At 51.6% G+C, this 22,852-nt stretch overlaps 1 protein-coding gene across 1 annotated transcript in view; it reads left to right on the forward strand.

Moving 5' to 3' along the window:
• Positions 1-22,852, forward strand: part of CASZ1 (castor zinc finger 1) — a 209,130-nt gene that overhangs the window by 73,520 nt on the left and 112,758 nt on the right. The gene's annotated exons all lie outside the window — the stretch shown is intronic.

A 22,852-nucleotide genomic window follows, 5' to 3' on the forward strand; every position in this document is an offset into this window, starting at 1 on the left:
GAATTAGAATGAGTTATTGGAGTAGAGAATGTGATCCAGAAATGCTGAGCTGGGCGGTGGTGAGATCCCAGTTAGGTGCATCTTCTATGGGCACCTCTCCTTGAAGGTGCGAGACAGTGTGATGCTTCCTGAGCACAGTTTGTGACAGTGCGAAGAGAACATGAGAAGACTGACTAGCAACACTTGAGGCTTTTGGGGGATAACAGAGCGTCTTTCCCAGAAAGCACAGAAGGGGTCATGAAAAGCTGCTTCCGAGTGACTGTACCGGTTGGGCTGGGGAGGGATGCAAGCTGGAGGGGCTTGGCGTACAGCGGGAAGGAGGCCCCGGCTCATCCGAGCGTGCCAGGCAGGTAGCTGGTTGCCCTGTTTCTCCTTGGTGTCTGCTAGTCTCCGAGTCCTGGTTCACAGCTCCCTGCAAGCCAGGGATGGAGGAGATCCTATGAAAATGATGATATGTGACAATCAGTCACAGCAATTAGTGTTTTGGTTAACAGGCCTTTTTTGTTTTCTCTCACCCAGACAGAATGTCACAAATAAATCCTCGCCTGCATTTGCATATTAATTGGATCGGAGACGTCAAGCATCTTTCATTAAAGAAAATGATCTGCATATTTGGAGACATAAAATAGTTATTTTGATGGGTTTTTTTCATAAGATCAGGGGGTGGGGGAGGAAGGTGATGGGAGCAGTGGAAATTGAGGTAGAGCGAAGGCAGAGAAAGCAGCTTTTGTGGTTAACCCTTTGTGGCCCAGAACTAGCTGGTGCCCAAAGCAAAAATAATAATATAAATAAATAAATGACAGGGCTTGGAGCAGCTAGTAGAGCACTGCATCATTCTCTGTATAGCTTAGTTCTTGGGACCATGGTGATGGTGGGCAGCCACAAATGCATTTCCAAAATGTCTTCCCCTACCAACTCTGTCCAGCCACAGAGTTGAGTTGTTACAGGGCCCTCCTTGTCATCTCTCTTTCACGAGAGTGCCTTGGCCATCCTGTTGGCTGTTCCATTTCTGGCTGTGCCAGCATCGGGCCTTTCGGATGGCAAGGCTTCAGGATCCATGTGCTGTGGGTGCCTTCAGTGCCTGAAGCAAGGAGCAGCTACTGGAGAACCATTGTGTGCCTTGGGGGAACACCCTGGCCGCTCAGGCAGTGGGGCTGGTTGGGCAGTTTGGCCTGGGAAGGAGAGCCTTGTGTTCAGGTCCTGCTCCCCTTGCCTCCAGCTTGGGTGAGTGAGGTGCCAGAGGGCTGGGGATGGATGTTAGCTCTCCTGTCAGCTGGCACAGCTGTGACCTGTGTCTCCAGTCACTCTCTCTGTTCTTCCAGAGGCAGTTCTCCTCTCCTTAGACATCCCATGGCAGGATGTGGGGATAAATGTGAGTTCTGGCTGCGGGGGTTTCTCTGCATGGCTGTATGTGCGTGCTGGACTGGGTGTCAATGCAAGCTGTGCACAAAGCTGCTGCCATCCTGCCGCCCACGGCTGTGCACGGGCCTTGGTGGCCCTGCGCCTCTATAGGGGTGTGTGCGTATGTGTTTCCAGAGAAAGCTGCTTTTTATCCAGCTGTACAGAGGTAACGCATCTGTTTAAAACCATGGGACAGCTTGTTCTCTGTTTTTCTGGTCTGCAACTGGCTTAGGAAACCAAAGGCTTGATTTGAGGCAGGGAAAAAACTTTCCCAGTGTCCCCAGTCCAAATCGGTGGTGGTGTACGTGGTAGATAGGAGGGTTTGCTCTTTAACTTCTGGATTTCTACCCTTACTCCAAACTTTGAGTAATTTTTTCCTTCATGTTGGCAGCAGTGCCCAACAGCCCAGGGCAGGATGTAAGGAACCTGACCCTCTACTTCTGAAACTGTCTGGGGAATTTCTGTAGGCAGCATGCAGTGGCTTGAGATGGATTTTGGCCAGGACACTGAGGTTAACACTGCAATGGGATCCAAGGGTACATTCACATGAATGTAAATGATCATGTTATGGCAGATTAGCAAGTTACTGCTTGTTAGCTGTGCTGCGGTATGGGACCGCGAGCACGCTCCTTGCCTGTTGCAAATTCCAGGTAAAATGTATTAACTTGAAACCGCTGCGAACAGGGTCAGAATGACTGGGTTTTGCTTTGCAAGTTACCACGGCATCGATGAGTGCCCTTGTCCCAGAAGTGACTTGAGTAGCACCTGCTCACATGGAGGCCTCCCTCCCTTGAGCCTAGTCCTCTCCTTGTCTGCTGCTCTGGTGATGTGGACCAAGACCCTCTCCAAGCTCATGTCACTGAGGTGTCCCCAAAGACTAACTGCTTCAAGCCAGCAGGTGTGGCAACAGCTTCGGTTTTGCAGGTTCCCAGTCCCTCTCCCTTCCAAGCTGCCCTCGGGAGTCTCAGCGGAGCATTGCAGAGGAACGCAAGCTTGGGATTCCCTGCCCAGTGCTGTGGGTGACAGGAGCTGGCAGCCTCACCAGGCACAGCAGAAAGTGGCCTCTGGCCCCAGGGATGCTTGGAGAGAAGCCCGTGGAGGGCTCCCTGCCTCTTATGAGCAGCGGCTTGGGTGGCACAGCTTTAACTCTTCATGGACTTTCCACTCTCCACAGGAATGCTGCCTGGGGTTGGGTCGGGGAGAAGGTGGCGAGAGCCAGACACATTTGCAATCATGGTACATCATCTGTGGCATGCTTTGCTTGGTTCTCCTTTTAAAAGCTAATCCAAGCCAGAAGGACCCCTAAGGAGGTCTGCTGGGGTCAGTTTTGAGGACTTCCCATTCCTGTGCTTTAGGAAATGGGAGATTTGGTTCGGAAAGCCCACCCGCCTTTCGGGCAGAGCACTGAACTCACCATGGGACAGCCTGACATGCGCAGACCTCTCTGAGGTCTCATTTGCTCAGGGGAGTTTCCCCACATGCCAGACACGACTCGGTCTTGAAGCTGAGAGAGTAAGGGCAAAGCAGAGGCTCTGGTTAGACAAGTACGCCAGAGTTGTTGGTAATGGAGTATGCAGCGTGGGGGCTGCTGGGGTAGGTTTAAGGAAATCAGTTGGGAATAGATGAGATAATTTGCCTTATCAGAGTGCAAGGGAGCAGGTCTCTCTGGGCATCTGGAATGACTGCCAGAAGGTGGGGAAGATGGTACAACCCAGAGCATGTCAGTGCTGGTTTGGGGACCCAGCTTCTTTTCTTGGCTCTGCCATGACCCATCTAACCTTAAACAAGTTGTCAAGAGATGAAATCATCTCTCAGAGCCTTGATTTTCCTTTGCCTGCCTCTTATATTTTAGCCCAACCGCCTTGGGCCAGGCCTCGGTATTCACCTTCTGCACAAGGGGTCAGACCTCTTGGAGTGACTGTAATGGAGGGTATAAGGTTGCCTTCCCTCGGTGCCTGGAATCTCAGCAGAAAAGAAGGCTTTGGCACATGATAAAATCTTCAAGGCACTCTCTTCAGCAGAGAGGTTCAGCTCCCAGCTCCAGAGAGCTCTGTCCTAGACGAAGGAACTGTGTTTCACACCGCTACACTGCCTCGTTTCACAGAAAAGGCTGCAATTAGCCATGGTTCCTCTCTTCACCCCACACATCAAGGCATGTTCCTGGTTTTTTTTCAGAATCCTGATCCTAGGAAGCCATCAGTATCCAGGGAACTTTATCACACACACTCGAAATAACCCAGAAAGCTGCCAGCCCCATATTAGGGAATGAATCCCTGTCGGAAAGTAAAGTGAATGCAAAATTTATTGACAGGCTACTGTGACTGCAGGCAGTTTGTGACCCAGCCCCCTCCTTTACCTCCACCCCTCCCCATGAACAACAACCCACAAACCCTCTTCGGTCCTGCAGCCTTTATATTTAGCATGTCTGGGTCCCTTGTCTCAGCTCCCAGCATTTGCAGCATGCACAGGAACCTTCCCAGGGGAATGAAATACAAACCCTGGGCAGGGAGGTCTGCACAGTGTCCTCCCTCTCTGCCCCACATCCAAGTCCTCTCCGTCCTCTCCAGTAGCTTAGTACAAATGCAAATGCTTAATGGAAAAACAAAACAAAAACAAGCAACAAACAAACCAAGAAAAACCCAACACCTGTCTAAAAAAGCCTAAAAATTCTTTTCCTGTGCTCAAACTGTGGCAGAGTTTTGCTGTCCTCATTACTGCAGCGCAAGGCAGGAGGATTTGGTGGTTGGAGCAGGAGGTGTACAGGAATGAGCTCCTCCTCGGCTCTGCCAAGGATGGTGCTATCTCAGTCAATCATGTTAATCTTCAGTGACTAAGTTTCCCCATTTGTAAATCTCTACCATCACTGCAGCCTCCAAACGCCTTTCATGTCTGCTGGTGAGTTTCCTGGAGAGGTTCACGGAGCTTCTGGAGCTTCTGTTCGAGTGTAAAATTCTGCTTGAAGCGGGCATTTGGGATACTTGGTTGTGACTTTTAACAAAAGGTTTTGTTTATGAATTTTGTTCTGCTCTTCCTTATGAGGAGGGGTAGGCATTCAGGAATATTTTCTATGAGATAGCATGGGCTTAGGCGTGAGTTGCTGTAGAGATGTGAAATGTCGCTGTACTATATATGTATTAGGTTCTAGAGAAAAGAAGCAAAGTGTAGGATGTGCGTTAGCACTTGCATGGCACATAGTAATTTTTCCCTTGCAATTCTCATGAGAGGCAGGTAACTCTCAGGATTGCGCTGTACCAAAGCACAGAAAGGTTCTCTTTGATTCCCTTTGCTCCAGTAGAGGACAGCCATCAGTTGGAGATGGCCTCCGCTCGGTTCCGAAACCGAGCTGATCTGTCCTCACTCTTGCTTCACGCTGGCAAACTGCAGAGGGCTTTTAAGGTCACTCCTGATTTACCCTGTAATGGATGGAGAGGAAGATCAGCCCTTGGCCAGCGTTTGGACAGGTGATCTCCATAGCCATGCAGATGCTCCCGGCACAGCTGCGTGCTGGGACTCTCTATCTGCTGTGTACCTGTCCCTGCTTCCCTAACACCCTACCTGATACTTCAAGCGTGCGACTTTACTGTCTTCCCAGTGATTTAGCTGTCCATATCCCCAGGACATGTCAGCACTGTGACAGATACTTTATTTCTTAAGAAAACATGAAAACTAGAAGGGGCAGGGAGATGTGCTGCTGGAAGGTGGGGTCAAGCCAGCTCGGAGAAAGGCATGGCCACCCTCAGCAAGTGAGGGGATAGCTGGGGTTATGTGGGAGAAGGGGAGAGCTCAGGTCTGAAGGCCAGGTTGGTTTGGGGAGAGCCACATCTCTCTGAGCACGAGTTTCTCGCAGAAGAGGGTTTTGTGGTTTGTGGTGCATTCAGCTCAGCGGACGGGAACTACAAATTGTCTCTTTTCAGCGCCTGCTGTCCTTTAGCATTCGGCCGGCACCATCAATCACACCCAGACACCATCAGGAAATGATTCCCAATCAATTATAATTGCTCTTCACCTACTTCCTGTATAAATCACTGATGTTTTACTGCAGATGCCAATGAAACACGGGAGCGAGAGTCTCTTCTCTCCACTTTCTGTGTGTGTCTCAGGCCCACCCACCGAGTTCCTTGGGATGGCCCTGCCAGGCTGAGAAACAGCAGGTGATTGGGATTTAAAAGCATCGGCATGTTTTATTGCTCCTGGAAGCAAGGGACAGATAGGAGGAGGATGCTGTGTGCTCTCCACATCTCTGGGATCCATCTGCAGGTGGGGAGAGGGGCTGCAAGGCAGAGCACACACCTTCAGCATTCAGCTGGTTGCAGAGGTTTTGTGCACAGGCAATGGAAGCAGAGGTCTCACTAACACTGGATTAGGTCCTAAAACAGCCTTTCCCAATGGGATCTCGGGTGGAGTTTACCAGACAGGTGTTCTCACTTTTTTGGTCACTGTTTTTCTCCTTCCTCTCCTTGTTTCTTCTTCTTCATCTCCTCCAGGCTTGATTGTTTGCTTAGCAAGGAGAGGTGCTAGTGTTCAGAGCTGGATTTGAAGCAGAGTGTGAGACCTAGCTAAGGCAGTAGAGACCTAATGCTGTTTGATTTTTTTTATGGCATCAAAACATTATGAGCTCTTCTGTTGAAATCTCAGCAGTGTGTAAGATGGGGTGAAGCACCTTTTGGGAAGGGCAGGTCAGAGACTGAAACATCCTTTTGGAGAAGGGCAGAAAGCCAAGCTAGAAAGGAGAGCTGCTTGGAGACTGCAGAGGGGGAAGAGGAGCGGCGAGAGGAGGGTGAGGAGTCTGGGCGCAAGTGGGACGGCCAGGAGGCCGAGGCTGGGCACAAAGTGGGATTGCGTGCGGCGGTGGAGCTGTGCCAGTGCAGATCCCGTTTGGCCTGTGCAGCCAGCGCTGGCTGGGCAGGAGCAGCGAGGAGCGTGCGTGGATGTGGGTGTGTGGCGGCAGGGGAGCCCGGCCAGGCGAGAGCGCGCCGGGGCAGGCGCAGGCGGGCGGCTGCAGCGACTTCCAGGCAGATGATTATTTTATGGAGTCCTCAGAAGTCCAAAGTTATGTGTGTTTGTTAAGCGCCGTAACGCTGAGTTTATTTAATGTGGTTTTAACTGCCGCACGCTTTTATAAATCAAAATAATTAAAAATAATAAATTTGAAGGTTAAACAACAGCCTGCGCTGTGGCAAAGAGGAGAGAGAATGTCTCCGGGCTGTGTTTGCGGGGAGGGAAGCGGGGGTTCCCGACGGCTGCCTGCACCGCTGGCACATCGCTTGGGGGACAGGGGCAGATTTCAGGCTGGTGTAGCAGGGGAAAGGCAGTGCCAAAGTCCAGACTGTGGCATGGCCGTATCTTTTCACACCCTGTCGAGGCCATCATGAGGAAAAGCACATCCAAGGGGCAATGGCAGCCCCAGTTGTGTCCTCATGACAGCCCAAGATCTCTGGTTCTCTTCCTCTTCTGGTTTAAAAGCACCTATAGACCCTTGGGTTTGCCATCCTCCTCATAGGATTTTCCGGCTATCGATATTCTTCTTGTTGCAGGGCATTTCTATTGATGCCACATCTCAGCCTGCATTATTTACACAGAGCTATTGAATCTGTCCCAGTATTCAGGACAGCCTGACAGAACCCAGCCTCCCTCTTTAAAGGTTAAACAGGCCGGGTCCCCTCGAAACGTGGGCTTGGTGCTTGGGAAATGCAGGGCTCTAAACAGCCAGCTCCCCCCGCTCCCCCCCTTTTCATTTTAGCTCAGAAAGGTTACCCTGAGGCACCTGGGACTGGGAAGTGGAGGGTGCTGGAGAGTGTGTGTGTCTCTTTAAATGCTCTTTGTGTCAGCGTGATAAGGAATTTGATGGCTTTATCAGAAATACCAAAGCTTTATTTAGCAGGGTGAGGCGAGCGCCACTCGGCTCCACACAATCTGCTGATAAATTGAGAAAAAAAAAAAAAAAAGAGGCAGTGGGGGAAGGAAGGTCTAAACTTTCCCTGATTGCATTTGGGCATGGCCCAGCTTCCAGAGGACGTGGAGCTGGGCACATTCCCTGCCCAACCACAGCCACTCTGTATGGTGAGGCCAGGTGTGAATTAGTGTCCTTGCTCAAGACCAGAACTCTTTTAAAGGACAGAAGCAACTTGGTTTTATCCCATTTCATCTTTTGGTGTCCCCACTGTTCACCTTGTTGTATCTCTCACATACTCCCTTTTCTTGTCTTGTCCCCAGTTTGCTGCACGTCTCACTTTCCCTTTCACCTCTGCCCGTGGTACTCAAGCATTTTTTGGCCAGCATCTGGCGTATGATACATGCTTCAGATATGAAGGCCTTAGTATTCTTTCTTCATCACTCAGGCTATGGATCTCAACGAGAGGTTTGGTTTTGTCTGGTCTCTGGGTCTCATCTCCTTTACCTGGAGTCTGCCTGCCAGATCACATAAGGGAAACACAGGCAGCAAGGTGGGAAAGGAGAGGTGTCTCATGGAGTCGTCAGGCACAGTGTAGAGGAGAGCAAAGCATCCCTTCTGCAGGGAGACGAGGCCAGCATGGGACTGGCAGGGAGCTCACAGCTGGAATGGGAAACACCCCCCAAATCAGGTCTCTGTCCCAGTCTGGATTACTAATCCAGGCGCAGGAGGACCAGCGGGCATCGGGGAGGCACATCCACCCTTGGATCTTGGTGTCCTCCCAGTGTCCCACTGAGCTGTGAGAGGATGTTTGCCAGTGCTAAACTCCAGTACTCCTGCTGGTGGTGGGCATACCTCAGAGGAGGAGTAGACTTGATTGGGGACCTAGTTTGGGTGAGCTGCTGCTCTTCCAGAGCAGAGATATGTAATCTGATTTAGACTATTGCAGACCGCCATACCATGGGGACCCCCTGCAGTGAGGGCAAAACAGAAATCTTCCCTTCCATCCACTGTTGATGGGTTTAGGGAAGACAGTGCTGAGTGAGGGGGCTGGGATTCATGACCCCATCCTGCTAGCATTGTAGAATGCTTATGCTGCTTTGCTTCTAAACGGGCTAAACTTTGACTTGGTGGTTAAATCACAGAACTGGGAGTCCAGCCTCCTGGTCTCCAGCCACAGCTGTTCTACCAGCTCCCCCCATAGAAATCTGCTGCTTTCTCCTTGCCTCTGTGAAAGGACTCCATGCACAGGAGCAGAGCAGCACCTGGGTTTGCAGCAGAGCAAGGAGCGTGCAAGGTTTTCCAAAGGATGCACATTGCCATGGCTCCACCAAGGTCAAATGAGTTGCGTGCTGCCTTTCTGAAACAAGTCTGGCCCCATGTTCCTGTAGCAGTTTGAGGTCTGAGTAGGGAGGCGATAGAGACAGACCCAGTATTTCTCTGGATTTGTGTTTATCATTAACATATGACATCTATTATATATTGTTACCATGTTTTGTTGTTCATCGCGTGCCTGCAAGCAGGCCACACACATTGTGACAGTTCTGGTCCCTTCCTGATCTCGTGCCTCCACACCTTTTCTTTCCATCCTTCTGTTCATTCTTACTCCTCCTCTTTCCTTTCTCTCTTTCTTTTGATTTTTCCTCTCTCCTCTGCTTGCACGCACGCACACACACAAACACATACACATTCAGAGCCCTTTCACAGTTGGATCATCTGTTCTTGGCTCTCGCCCACATCTTTTTTTGATGTGGTTTCTAGAGGGTTTGGGCCAAGTCCCCCATTTCTCTCTCTGTCATCAGGAAGCCTGCTGCAGCCTCTGATTCCAGCCGGATCTGGTTAACTCTCTCTTAGGAAACCTTGCCACCTACCAGAGTAAGATTGGTGCTGTAAGCTTGGCCGGAAAGGAGAAAGAGGGCTTGAGCTGCTCTAAGTTACAGCCTGCTGTTCTGGACGGTTACTCATGATTTACACTAATGTCCCTGAGCACAGAACAAGGTCCTGAGTTGATGCAGCACAGAGTGTCTGGAGGCACTGGCTGTGGAGCTGCTCATTTAGAAGATCTGTTTCCCTCAGTGGGGTTGTGTGGTGCTTCTCTTCTGCAAAGTTGGCTGCAGAAGGGCAGCGCCCTGAGCTCTAGGCAAGGCTGTGGCTCTCAGCTCTCATTTTGGGGCTTCTCTTGAGCATGTGAAGCACATTCAATCTTGGTCTCAGCCTGGGGCATCTTTGAGCTTGCTTGAAGCCCTGTCCAGTGTGTTGCTGTCCCCCTAGCTACTGTATGGGAGGGCAACCTGTTCACTTAAGCACCAAGTCAGAGAGAACGGTGGTCCCTGGGAAATGCAGCTTTCAGTCTTACAGGTGATTCATCCTCCTTTGGAAGGTGGTGTAAAGATGGTGTAATTGTGCTTGTGAGAGGGTGAGTAGACAAGTTTAGAAGAGGCTTAAAGGCAATTACGTTTAAATGACCCCTCTTCTCTGGAAGGTTTCAAAGATCCCAGGTCACTTTTGGGAAGAGACGCTTTCCTGAGTGCTCCTGGTTTGATTTCTCTCTCTGCGGCAGCAAAGCGGCTGCATCGCAGCTGGCTGCGCTCAGAAGTGCGTTGGAGTCCCCTGGGGGCTGCTGTTAATAGTTGTGCTTTCAGCACAGAGCGGGTGGATTGGACAAGAGGACGGAGGCAGGGGACGCAGCCCTCTCTTCTCAACACCCTTCTTGTGAATTGCCTGCTCAAGCTGCCGTTGTGGCTTGACTCAAATCGTGTTAAGTCAGCAGCAAAACTTTCACCGACCTCAGTCCGTGGGCCAGTAAAGAGCAAACATTTTTAGTCAGGTCAGTTCCAGGACCAGGGATGGGTTTAGGAAAGAAATACCTGAGAGACAGTTTGCTTTAATAAAATGGGGAGGGAAGTGAGAGTAGATTGCTCTGGGCATGAGTAATGGGACATGGAGACCTCGCTGACTCAGCCAGCACTGCGAACTCTGCCCTGGTCACTCAAACTGTGGCCACTTGTCCTCTTGTCTGAAATGAGCCCGTCATCTCAGCCTGCTACCCAGCAGGCTCACGTCCCCTGCCACAAAGCATCCTTCCGTGTGGCAATAACCAGCCCTTACTGGCTGTACCAGGCAGGAGCTGGGGCCGGTGTGGCTGCGGAGCCTGGACCCCTTTGGGTTCTCTTGCAGCTCGGTGATGAGGTGGAGAGAGTTTGCTCCATGGCTGCCCAATGCTGCTCTGTGCAGACAGCCCACATGCAAACTTTGCACTTGCTGCAGCTGGTGATCCTGGACTAAATTTGTTCCTTTCTAAAAGGAAAATTTGACTAGAATGGGCTAAAAGGCCTCAGGCTCCCCCAGTGTGGGCCTGGGGTGCTGGGACAGCATAGCTCCTCCCTGAAGCTGGCTAATAGAAATCAGTCCTGATTAGGATTAGTCCAGCCAGCACTGAGCTGGCAGGCTGATAATCTAATAAAAATTCCCAGGATTGGTTTACTCTGGGGAGGATTTGCACTGGACGCGGGAGGAGCAGGATTAGCCCAGCTGTGTTAGGGAAGGGAGGGCAGCCGAGGGTGGGCAGGGAGGCTGCCGAGAGGGTGGGGGGAGCAAGACAGACAGCAAGAGTAAGTGGAAGTGACAGGGTCAGACCGGGCCTTTGTCCTACAGCCTGATTAGAGAGTCTGCCCCCAGTTTCTTACACTTTGGGATGTTGTCGGACAAACTGGAGCTTAAATCTGTCAGAGCACAGTAGAGATTGGAGTTGACATCCCGGGAACATATTCCTTGCTGTGCAGAAATCCAGCCCTGCTGGGAAAATGTAAAATGCCCATCCCAGCCCCCTTTGAGCTGGAGGAGATGTAAGCTCAACTTCTTCCTTCAGCTATGTTGGGTGGTTGAAGCTGAGCTGCAGAGAGGCTTGTCCAGAAGCAGGTATCTGCCATGAGTGGTCTATGTCCAGCTCCGAATTGGCCTCTCCAGCTTTGTCCCCTGATGGACAAGTAGTCCTGGAAGCCTGGTTGTTGCTCTCCAGCTGAAATCACCAGGCTTTGCTTGACGTGGTGGCAAAGGCACCTACCACATGTGAGTGAGAACTTGGCAGGAGATTCCTGTTCCTTCAGGGAATCTTGAGGTGGGCAGAAAAACTGCTTTGTAGGCAGGAAGGAGGCCCGAGGCTGCAGGCAGTGACTCTTCAGACTGGAGGTGCCAAGGATGACTTTGGCTGCTGTGGTTGAGGAAGACCCTTAGAAGGGGAGGCAGAGCAGGAAGGTCTTCTGCAGGCAGTATTAGCCAGACCCCAGCTGTGCAGGCACTGAGGAACATGCTTCGCAGTGTTGCTGGTTTTTGGCAGCCCTGAGAGCACTCCTTGCCCCGCCTTGAATTGCCTGGGGAGCTGCTGGTGTGTTTGGTGCAGTGCACAGGCATGGGGAGCTCCAGTCAGCCCTCATCTGGCTGCTCTGCTGGTTAGCAGGGGGAACCCAAGCTGCCTTTCTGCTGCAGGGCTCCTCAGCAGACAAGGCAGGAGAGAAAAGAGCCCCACGGTCTTCTGAACTCATCCTTTAACTCTCCATGTTAGTCCCTTCTCCTCCCCTTCAACCCATCTGGACTGCCTGTTTTGTTGCTTGCCTGGGAAGTTCATCACAAAATCCCTGACTCTTTAAATGCATCTTATCCCTCTGGGGACACTGCAGTTGGATAAGGACATCTGCAGAGAGACCCTTCAGAGCGTTAAGTGGGGAGTCCTATCTGCACCAGAAGAACCAGAACAGCCACTCCAGATGATCATGGACACAAGGCAGGAGCTGTATAGGCTGCAAACCCCCTCCTGGAGTCTGAACTCCACAGAGAAATGCCCTCAAAGCTCCAGAGGTTTCAGGTTGTGTGAGGGTTTTTTTCCCCTTTAACAGCTGCAGCTACTATGATGGGCTGGAGCATTTCCCAGCTGAGCGTATCTGTCTATGGACCAGCATCCTTAAAGCTCTGGGGTCTGGCAGTTGTTTGGGAAACACCCCCTAACCATCAACCCCCACCCCCAAAAAGAAAGAAAAAAACCCCTCTAAGATGAAACCAAGATAACTAAATAACGAAAGCACTGTCCTCTCCAGGCTCGGGTAGCTGCATATATGATTGTCAACTTGATGAAATCCCCCCGGATGTAATGAGCTGATTTTCTGCTGTTAATATTGCATCTGCTGATGAAGGATTCGTTAGGATAATGGAACGAAGCTAAAATATAAATGACTCGCTGTCAAGAAGCAGCTTTTGCTTGTGTTCTCCTGACAGTTCCTCGGCCATGGTGAGGGAGTTTTGTGTGCTCCGCACACGTTTACAAGGTGTGTGCGATTATTTGGTCCTGCATGTACAGGGACACACGTGTCAGACTATGTTCCCTACGAGCTGATTGCCCTGGTAGCCTGGAAACCCACGGCGTGCGCCCATCCCGACCTGCTGGCACGCTGCTGGGCAGCCGAGGCAGTGGCGTGTTCCTCTGTGCTGGTGACTGCCGCTTTTTGCCTGCCAGCGGGGACCGAACGGTGCTGCCGTCAGAGAGCCGCGGCCGGGGAAAGTTGTTCCTTTGCTAGGCTGAGGCTGCCAGGAGAGGTGAGGGAAGATGTGCAGCTGGAAAAGTATCTGTGCTTTTACTCCAGGTCTTTTTCGGGTTCCTTTTTGCATTTTATTTTGTTGCCAAAGTTGCTGGATTTTCTTTCTGAACAAGAGAAATCAGTTTAAGCATGTTAGAAAGTGAAACTGATTTTCGCTCACAAAGTTTTAGAGTATTATTTTCATTGGAAAAAGCAAAGAAGGTTTTGATAAAAGTGATCGTCTCATTGCTGAGTAGTGATCTTGCATCTGTGCATAAAATCTCAAGGTTCCACTGTCTGTTTTGAGAGATGGAGTTGTTCTTCCTTGCAAAAAGTAAAATGGAACCAGCTCCATCATTGAGGGGATTTCAACTTTAATACAGTTTCGCACACGTATCCCCAACACTAGTTTGCTCATCCCATTTCAGGGTCGTGTGTGTGTGCATCTGAGCATGTGTTAAATCTTTGTTATCAGATGTGCAGGGAGGAAAATCTAAGGATATGTTTACAAGTATCTTTGGTACCTTAGACTTTCTGTACATTTCATAACAGCATTAACCAAAACATAACATTGCCAACCCCTCATTTTACCCTGTGCCTAAGGACATTTGGTGTTTTCCCTTAAAGTCCATGTTTCTGGACACAGGAGACCAAGTGAGAATCTCAGCTTTCATTATTTGTGTGGTTTTTGTTTAGTTTTTAATCACATTTCTCACTCTTCTGACTACCAAGGAGGAAAAAAATAAAGAATGAAAACATGAACTGTAATGGCTCAAAAATGAAATTAAAGAGGCCTTGCTTTCTACTATTATTTTTCAAATCACATTTTTCAGCCAATAATGTTGGGACTCGGAGCAGTGATTTTTATTTTATTTTTTTTAATAGCTGGAGCTGACACTCTCAGTTGTGCTGTTTTCCAGTGGTGTGAGGCAGTGGTGTCCCAGCCCCTCTAACCTGCCCATCTTTGCTGGATGTTCAGACTCCTCTCTCAGTCCAGCGAAGCCTTGCCTGGTCCGACTCTACTTTTGGGGAGTTCTCTCACTGTTCAGACTCTTCTCCTGGCAAGGAACATCGGTGGTTTAATTGAATCATTCTTTACAAAAGACCATGAATATAAATGATGGGGGAGGGGGGAGACACATGAATATGATGCTAGAAATTTTGCATTGAGGTATATTTGATGGAAAACAGCTTTCTGATGAAGTGAAATTTAGAGTGTGTGCCTGTGTGTGTATAAACATATATGTATCATTTTTTCAACCCTTTTTGTGAAAACATTTCTTTGCTCTTCCTCATGATAAACACTACATGAAAGAAAATTTTCAACTAAAGAAATTATTTTCCCCCAAGATGTTAGGCAGGAAGAACAATCCTTTTCTGACCAGCATTCTGTCCGAATTTGAGCTAGCTGTGCAAACTTAAGGAAACGAGTGAAGCAGTGGTCCCTTGCACTGGAGGCAAACTAAGTCCGGTGCTGGCTGCAGGCATCCTCCCTGGCACCGTCCCACAGGAACCGCTACACACGACTCTGCGTCACGGCTCTGGCGTGCCAGAAAAGGCCAAGCAGGGATGCTTTCCGGGGGATCAGAGTTAGTCCCAATGGGAAGGTGGTGCAGAGAAGGTAGAAAGTCTTTTGTCTCCGGTGCTTTCTATTGCACAAGCTTTAAAGTCCCAGACTTGCGGAGGAAGAAGCTGGTGAACAGTTTGCAATTTCTTTGTTGCCTCTTGGCAACAGTAACATAGTCAGTCCCAGGCAACCGAAAGTCGTAAGCTGGGCTCCAAAAATGTGAGATCATCCTGGAGGTTTTGAGATGGAGTAGGTAAATGCCAAAGGGTATGACATTCTTGGACTTGCTTTCTGAATCCTTCAGCCTTTCTGGGCTTTTCTCTGCAGAATTAGCCTTGGCAAGGGAGGGGAGGTGGGCAGGGAGGTCTGACCAGCATCCTTCTCTCTTGGCATCTCTGAGACTTTTTATACCAGTTGTTTAAAGGCAAAGAGCCAGATCCCGAGCCAGCACAAACCAGCACAGCTCCGTCAGTGTCAGCAGGGCCTCCCTGATTCACACCCACTCGGGCTTTCCTCCCGGCGTCAGGGAAACTCTTTTGAGGAATTTGGTTGCAAATTCAAGCACTGCTTGGCTGGGACAGCGCATCTGTTATGGGAGGGACCCCCTTGGCTCTGGGGGCTTGCTGGCATTGGGCAGGCTTGACCTACAGCAACCAGCCTGGGGGGGAATCACAGACCCCCTCTCCCCAAATCCTCCACTTCATTTTTTAGGTCCGTTTCCACTCTCGTCCAGGTACCCCAGAGCCCAGCAAGCCCCATCACCTCTTCCCGCGTTCCAGGTCTCTTGGGCCATCACTTGGAGTGTATATGTGTGTTTCTGTGTGTCACACTTTTTTTTTTTCCTGGGGTCCCCTGCTTCATCATTATCTTAATCACTGTTGTGTTAAGTTTCATGCTTCCTTTGACCTTTATTTTCGGCCTGGTTATGCTGTTTATCTGCCTCTGACACTTGTCCCCTGGTGCTATTGCCAGGGAAACCCAGCACAGAGGCCTTTCCCTCTTCCCCCACCCCCTTGTCCCTTTCTGTTTAATTTTTTTCTTTCCTCTTTTTTCTTTTTTTGTCTTTTAACATGGTTTTCCTAAAAAGTTTTTTAATCAATCAAATTTGAGGCAGAAAATAGGCTTGGTCACGCCTGGTCCTTGGGTCGTGTGACACTCACTCAGGGTCCTGACAGCTCCTCAAAAGGGGTACCCGGGACGAGGAGGGGGGGCCGGCAGCACGTTTCCCCAGGAAAGAGCCCGTTTCCATGGCACTGCCCCCACCTCTCTGCCATCCGCCAGCCCGACGTGGGCCTGAGGCTCTTCAAAAGGGGCGTTGGGAAGCGTGCGTGTGTGCGGGTCCGGGGAACAAAACGGTGGCGCGGGGGCGGCGGCGGCGGGGGTGTGCTGGCTGCGCTGACAGCTGCTGGGGTTCTCTGCCACTGGAGCTCGTGGGGAGCCAGCGGGAGCGACAGCGATTGAGCCAGGGCCCCAGCCAAATCCGCATAATCAGGGGCTTTTCATAAATGCCCCATTTTTCATCCCCATCGAAGGCATTTGCTCCACAAGAGCCGGTAGCCCTGATCTGGAGGGACAGTGCTCCTGAGTCCTGGTGCACACCCCTGGCTCTGCCCTCCTCGCTTGCTCTGCCCCCCCTGCACTCTCCTCCTCCTCTGCCCTTATCTCTGCAGGTTAGCAAGCACCCGCTCCTCCACTGACCTGCCCCTCTGGCTCTGGTAGGGTCCTGCCAGGGCTGGGACCACGGAGGGATTGCAGAGACAGCCTCGTGGCTATGTCGATGGCGCTGGCTCCCACTGCAGCAGGACCTGGTCTCTGCATGTGCCTCACCATCCACGGCGCTGTTGCTTTTCCCTCCAGTCCCCCCTGCTTCCCTCACCTCCGCTTCTCCCCACCCTGCCCTGGGAGATCGCTTGCCCTTCTGCTGCCTTCATCCAAGGCTCTGTGCTGGGGATTTTAAAGCCCTTCTCTTCCCCCCCGCCCTTTTCTCAAGCTCTCCTCTTTCACTCTGCTCCCTCCTGTCCTTTTCCCCATGCCCTTTCCAGTTCTCCATTTGTGCAGGGTCTTTTTCTCTCTCTCTTTTTTATAATTAATGATTAGTTTTAATTGGTTTGCTTAGGCAGCCTGACAGCAAATTAGCAGGAGCCAGCCCAGGGCTGCCAAATGCCAAGTTTGGGGACTGCTGTGCTTTACAGATGTCGGGGCGGGAGGTGAGGTGAACTCCTTGGGATCCTCTCTTGGCATCCCCCTCCTGCTGTGCTGATCGGTGCCATAGCTGTGCTGCAAGGTGTGGGTCTGGGACCTTTCCTTGTCCTGGTTGCCATCAGTGCTGGGAAGCTGGGATCGGTGGTGGACTGGCACCAGCAGGGCTGCTGTCTTCCATCCCTCTGTCCTGTGCCTGGCTCCCGCACTCCAGAGGTGGCCGATGGGCACTGAGCTGCAGGGTTACCTCCAGGATGAGCCCTGTCCCTTTTCTACTGCCCAGCACTGGTTTTCCTCCTTCTTTTTGCATCACCTTTATTGAGCTGTACTGGGCTCTGCTCAACAAGTTTGAGCAGAGGGGGAAAGGGTGAGAGGCAGGGCAGGATTTCCCCGGGGAGTGCTGTGCTGAGGGGGAGTCCTCGGGAGCAATGAAGCAGGCGTCTCTACCCAGTGCTAAAAGGCAGGTAATGGGGAAGGGGTGGGAAGGGAAGGGGGGCTTTGCTCTTTTCTTCCTTCGCAGTGATTTCCCTTTGCTTTGCTTTTCTTTTCTTTGCCTTTTTTATAGCTCCCATTTTTCTTTTTTATGAGAGAGAAACTGCAGGGTTCTCCCAGGGCTGGGAAGAGCGCTCGGTCCCAGGCTGCTCGCAGCCAGATGGAGGGGAAGAGAAGGGGGGTAGTGGGCCTGTAATCCTGGGAGGAGAGTTTTCCTGGTTAAAGAGGATTGGGGATGGAGTCTAGGACATTTCAGCATGTTGTTTTAGGAAGAAGGGACAGACCTATTTGGGATGCTTGTTAACCTCATTTTCAGCACAAAACTTTGCTGAGAGCACTGACAGCTGTGTAGCCCTGCCAATCAGTGGATGTAGCTGGTTTGTATTGTGCTACTGGTATTGCCTTGTAACGACAGCCAAGAAAGGGGGAAATGGGAGATAACATGAGTTTCCCTCTCCTTCAGCCCATGTGTTTTTCCCTGAGCAGCCCAAGATGGGTAGGAGATGATAGCTGGGTGCGACTGTGTGGTGAGAGCATGCAGGGCTCTGTCCCGGGACACTCGGGGTGTCCTTCAGCTGCCCCTTGCTCTGCCCTGTCAGTCGTGCCGGTTCCTCGCCTGGGCTCACCAGCTTCTCCCCCTGCTCAGGCCACGCTTGGGCCAGTCTGGGGACGTTTCTGTGCTGCTGCTGCCCCATCCCCTCGCTCCTGAGAGAGGGTGTGAGCTGCATTCCTCTCAGCATCAGCACCTGGACAGGGTCCACAGCCCAGGGCCTGGGCTGGGCTCGCAGAGGAAAGGGATGGAGTTTGTATCTGCCTTTTGTTCTGAAACATCTATTCAGCAGATGACAAGGCCCAACTGAATCAACAGAGCAGCCAGGATATTCCAGCCCTCCTGCAAAACCAAGGCTTGTGTTGGTGACGGTGTGGGGTGTTTCTTGTTTCCAGCAATCCTGGACCTTCTCAGTTGTCCTTGCTTCAGGTGTTAATGGGTGCTTTTGCCCTTTCTGGACACCAGTCCAACCCTCCAGCTGAGTGTTAATATCTATATATGCATTTTTATGGGATCCAGAGCACATGTAGATCTGAAATCAGAGGGATCTGGTGTCTTCCTGGGATTTCTGTCATGCAGGAACAGCCTTTTTGTCAGTCACAGAGGTCCCTGCTGTATTCCAGATTCATAAAAGATGGAAGCCAGCGCAAACACGTCTGCTAGCAGATCCGTGTGTTGTTCAGCTGTGAGTGTGCTGGCAAACGCCATGCTGTGATACCTTGCTGCAGCCTGGCCCTTTCCCCAAAGACCCGTACATTTAGAGCTCGCTCAGGTGAAAATACTGATAATGCACGTAGAGACTGATGCTGTGCAGGCGTCCCCCGAGGCTCAGAGGCTTTGGTCACAGTGCTCACTCCTCTGCCCCTGCCCTGTTCAGGACACACTGCTGTGCATGCCCACACAGCTCAAGTGCCACTCCCCAGTCCTGATGTGACCCTCAAGAGAGAGTCCCTCATGTGGCTTTGCCAGCGTTTTGGACGTTAGTTGACCTTTGTGCCTCTGCAGAGAAAAGCTAGGGATGAGTCTTCCTTTCTTGGGGAGAGAAGGAGAGGTACGAGGGAGAAGTGTGGAAAAATACCTGCTAGAAAACACATTTCAGTTCTTTTCATTTCTCTGTGATCTTGGCTTACTCCCATAGCTGATGTCCATGCAGTAGCAGAAGATGCATTTTGAACTGCTGCAAACCTTCCATGTTCTGTGCACTTGGGAAGTCCTCTTTTTCTTTTCACACCCACCCACTCACGCAGGAGGTGTTTTAAGATCCTTTTCACTTTCTTGTAGGCTGTTTACATTTCACTGCACTTCAGTGAGCCAGAAGGGGCTCAAAGAGTTGGCCATACACTGTACACCCTCGTGTACCAACAGGACTGGGACGGATCCAGCTGAGCCTGGTTATGTCCCAGGCTGTATTGTCTGTTTGTCAGTCACATGTTGGCCGGTGCCAAGGAATAAGTCATGCTCAGACTTTTTTTGCCAGATGAGGCTTGGGCCAGGCCAGAGCGTGACCACGTGCCTGAACCCTGTGACGTAGCTCCTACTAGTGAGGTGCTTGCGGCACTCGGCAAAGAGCTCACGGACTGGCAGCGCTGTGGTGACTGTGTTGCCACGCATAGGGCTGAGCTCAGGGTGCAGGGCACTTGCTTTACGGCTTACCGAGTTTATTGTTGATACTAGAGTGATCAGGACAGCTTTAAAAATTGGAAGTGCCACTGGAGTGTCAGGCGCTGTACAAAGTTAGAGGAAGGCACAGCTCCTTCCCTGTGAAAGTAGCCATCCCTCTCCCTGGTGTCAAAGTTGTCCCTCCACTTCTCATTTAGCAATGTGGGTGTCAATATTCGACCTCTCCCTTTGCAGTTATGGGGAGTCCGTTATAATTGTGTAGTTCTTGCCAATTGACTAGCAGCTGAGGATCACCAGCTGTTTCACCATAGAGAAACTGAGGCATGGCACTGAAGGTGCCTAAAGGTGCCCTCAGAGTTCCTGGAGTGACTTGCGGAGGGATTATCCCACCTGTGGTCCTCGGTTGCGCATCCCACAGGCTGCCAACACAACCCATCGCTGCAAATGAAACCAAGGGGAGCAGGAAACAGTGCTGCCTCCTGCCCTGCATGTGGCTTGGCCTGCCATCCTTCCTCTCCTCTTCCTCCCCCAGCACCCCTTGCTGCCAGCACGTGCCCTCAGTCCTTCCTCGGCCGGCAGCCCGAGCCGGCTCCTTTAAGGCAGGCACGCCGGGGAATTGTGCATGGTGCCAGCCTTCACTGCGAGTGCCTCTCCCGCTTCCCCCTCGGAAAGTTTCCTGCCCAATTGTTATGTGCGATCCGATCTGAAAGTTGCTCTCTAAGCTTCTTGTCACATTTTGACTTAATGAAGTGCAACTGGAGTGGGAATTGGGGTTCATCACGCCAGTCTCACTGCGCTCCCTTGTTGTCAGAAAACAGGGGCGGTTGGGGACCGTAATGCAACGCTGCAAGTCGTTATCATTCCGGTCAGTCTGTTTAACACAAAATTAAACAAAGAACTAATTAGTGCCTCATGAATTAATAAATGCGCAGTTGCCGGGTAGGAAGGGGAGGAAGGAAAAAAGGTTGTTGAAGGAAAGATACTGAAAAAGTCGAATTAGGATGTTGTGTCAAGGGGAAAAAAAAAAAAAAATCTGAGTCCACTTTGGCGAAGAGTTTGGATCCATTGGTTTCTTTGGAATAAGCTCCCCTCCTCCTCCTGCGTCCTGCTTGTCTGCTCTAGAGCAGTGATGGACGGGTAGGCACGGGGAAGAGGGAGGTCTGGATTTCTTCACGATGTTCCCTAGAAGCTGGATCTGGGATCCACAGGCCAGTAGCCAGATATAAATATTTATCCAAAGAACTTTATGCCCAGATGTGGGAGCTGAGAGGTGCGGGGTGGAAGCCCTTCCTTGGAAAGGAGGGAGGCTTCGAAGATGGTCATGGCAAGCAAGTCTCCTCAATTTGTCCAAATGCTTTGGGGCTTCGTACTTTCTGGTGAGGGGTCTTGTGTCGTGGTTGGGGCCTGTCCCCGAAAGGTTCATCTCCCTCTGAGCCAGGGAAGGAGCGCCCCCTTGGTCTCCTGAAGCAGAGGAGAGGGCTGGACCAAGTAAAAGGGGAAGCCCCACAGAGGAGGGCAAGGAGGCAGGGGAGGCAGGGACGAGGCAGGGAGGAGGAGGAGGAGGGACCGTAGCAGTGGGGTAAACAGGAAGGGGGCAGGGTGAGGTGGCACCCATGGCTTGGGAGGTGGCAACACGTTGCTCATTTTTCTAGAGAATCCAAGATTGTCACAGTAACAGTGTGTAATCTCAGATTATCTATGTCCCAGCAACACCCCCCCCCGCCCCTGCCCCTGCTCCTTGTCGTGTCCATGCTGGCCGGCCCCGCTTCCCACGCGGAGTTGTGCGGTGCCGGGGAGGACAGCCGGTGCTCTCACAGCGGAGCTGGGCGTGCGGGCTGTGCCGGACGCCCACCCAGCCGGCCAGCCCCGCAGGTGCCGTGCCGCGCTGCGAGCAAGCGGGCTCTGCTCTGGCGCATTGTCAGGCAGAGAAACAGGCAGAGCTGGGGGAGGGAAGAGTCCATCCTTAAGAGGACATGTCAAGTACAATTAGCGTTATCTGTCTAAATATGTACTGGGAACACAGAATACAAGAGGAGGCCTGGCTGGCTTTAATGGAGACATATGCAAGGTCATATTGCCTCATACAATCCCCCAATCTGATTTGGGGATTACACATTCTAAGTAAATTGGCGTTATTCCTCTTGCATCATTGATAAGCTGCGGCCGAAAGAAGGGGAGTAAAAAAAACAATTAAAAACTCAAACCCAAGAATTGACCGTGCACACGGACGAGGGAGTGAAGCCAGGAAGGCAGAGAGAGTTACAGGCAGAGAACTCGGGAAAGGGGGAGATAACAAAAGGGAGGGAGAGAAAAAAGAGCGTGACAGAATGGCAGAGAAAGCGATGGAAAGAGCAAGGAAGAAAGGGAGAACAAAGGGAAGAAAAAGGTGAGAGAGGGGATGAGAGAGCCAGAAGGACAGAGGGTGCCAGGGTGGGAGAAGGACCTCAAGTGGGGGAGCCGTTACTCCAGCCATGTCCTCAGCCTTGTTAGCACCAGGATTTGAGTGGGAAAGGAAGGAGCCAGGCTGGTCATGCATCTTCCTCACCCGAGGGGCTCCCTGTGCTCCGTGTCCGTCCATCCATCTGGGATATCTCACCAGCTCCTTCCCGCTCTGGGTCTGAGCCAAGGCCAGGCATCTATCTTTGGCACAGCGTGCAGGCAGTGGCAGAGTGCGAGTGACAGGAGGAGGCCGCCCGCACGCACGGAGCACCAGGGCCCCAAAACACAGGGGCGAGCCGCAGCGGCAGCACAGACTCCCCAGAGCCAAGTCCCTCTCACTTTTGCTCTCCGAGGGGCTAAAGCAGGGTCCCTACAAGGGGCTGAGTTGTGGCACACGCTGCTGCGCTCTGGAGAGGGAGGCATGCTGTGAGCCGGTGCTTGGTGCAGGTGGTTGGGGCTCCTGGATTCAACCACGGACTCACTGTGCATGACCTTGGGCCAGTTTTTCATTTCACTGCCATGTCTCAGGCAGTTGTGATAGCTGTTTTGGCAGGGTTGCAAAACAGAGACTGCAGGAATGGGCCAAGCCCCCTTGCCATTGTGCATGAAGCCACCTCGTGCTCCCTGCCACCTTCCGGCTCTGGGAGAGGGAAGTCCCTGGCTGGCTGGCTGTGGAGCAGTGCTCTCGCTCCCGCGAGCTCTCCTCCCACCCCGCCTGTGCAGGATAACCCCCTCCGGAAGTCTCACGGCACGGCTTTTATGCTCTGTCACATTTTTGGAACATATGGTTTTAAATAATTCAATTTACTTTTCATGTGTTTTGCTGTGACTTTTTTCTCCTGTCCCTTTTCTCTTTCGTCCTCGCTCTCTGCATTCTCCAGGAAGGAAGACGCACAGATGAGTGGATAAGGGGGTTCAGTGCCTTGGACCCAGTCCTGCACCCCATCGCCTTGTATCCCATTGGTCTGCAAGGGAGGCCTCAGCATTAGCACACTGGTGAACCTCTGGGAAAGAGGGGTCAGCAGAGGAAATAGGAAGATTGGAAAGGGAATAATTTGGCATGGAGCAGAAGGCACCCATGGATGTGTGGGCAAAGTATGGTGCAGACCAGCATGGGGTCTGTCTGT

Source organism: Grus americana, chromosome 21 (genome assembly GCF_028858705.1).
Source record: "Grus americana isolate bGruAme1 chromosome 21, bGruAme1.mat, whole genome shotgun sequence".
Classification (NCBI taxonomy): domain Eukaryota; kingdom Metazoa; phylum Chordata; class Aves; order Gruiformes; family Gruidae; genus Grus; species Grus americana.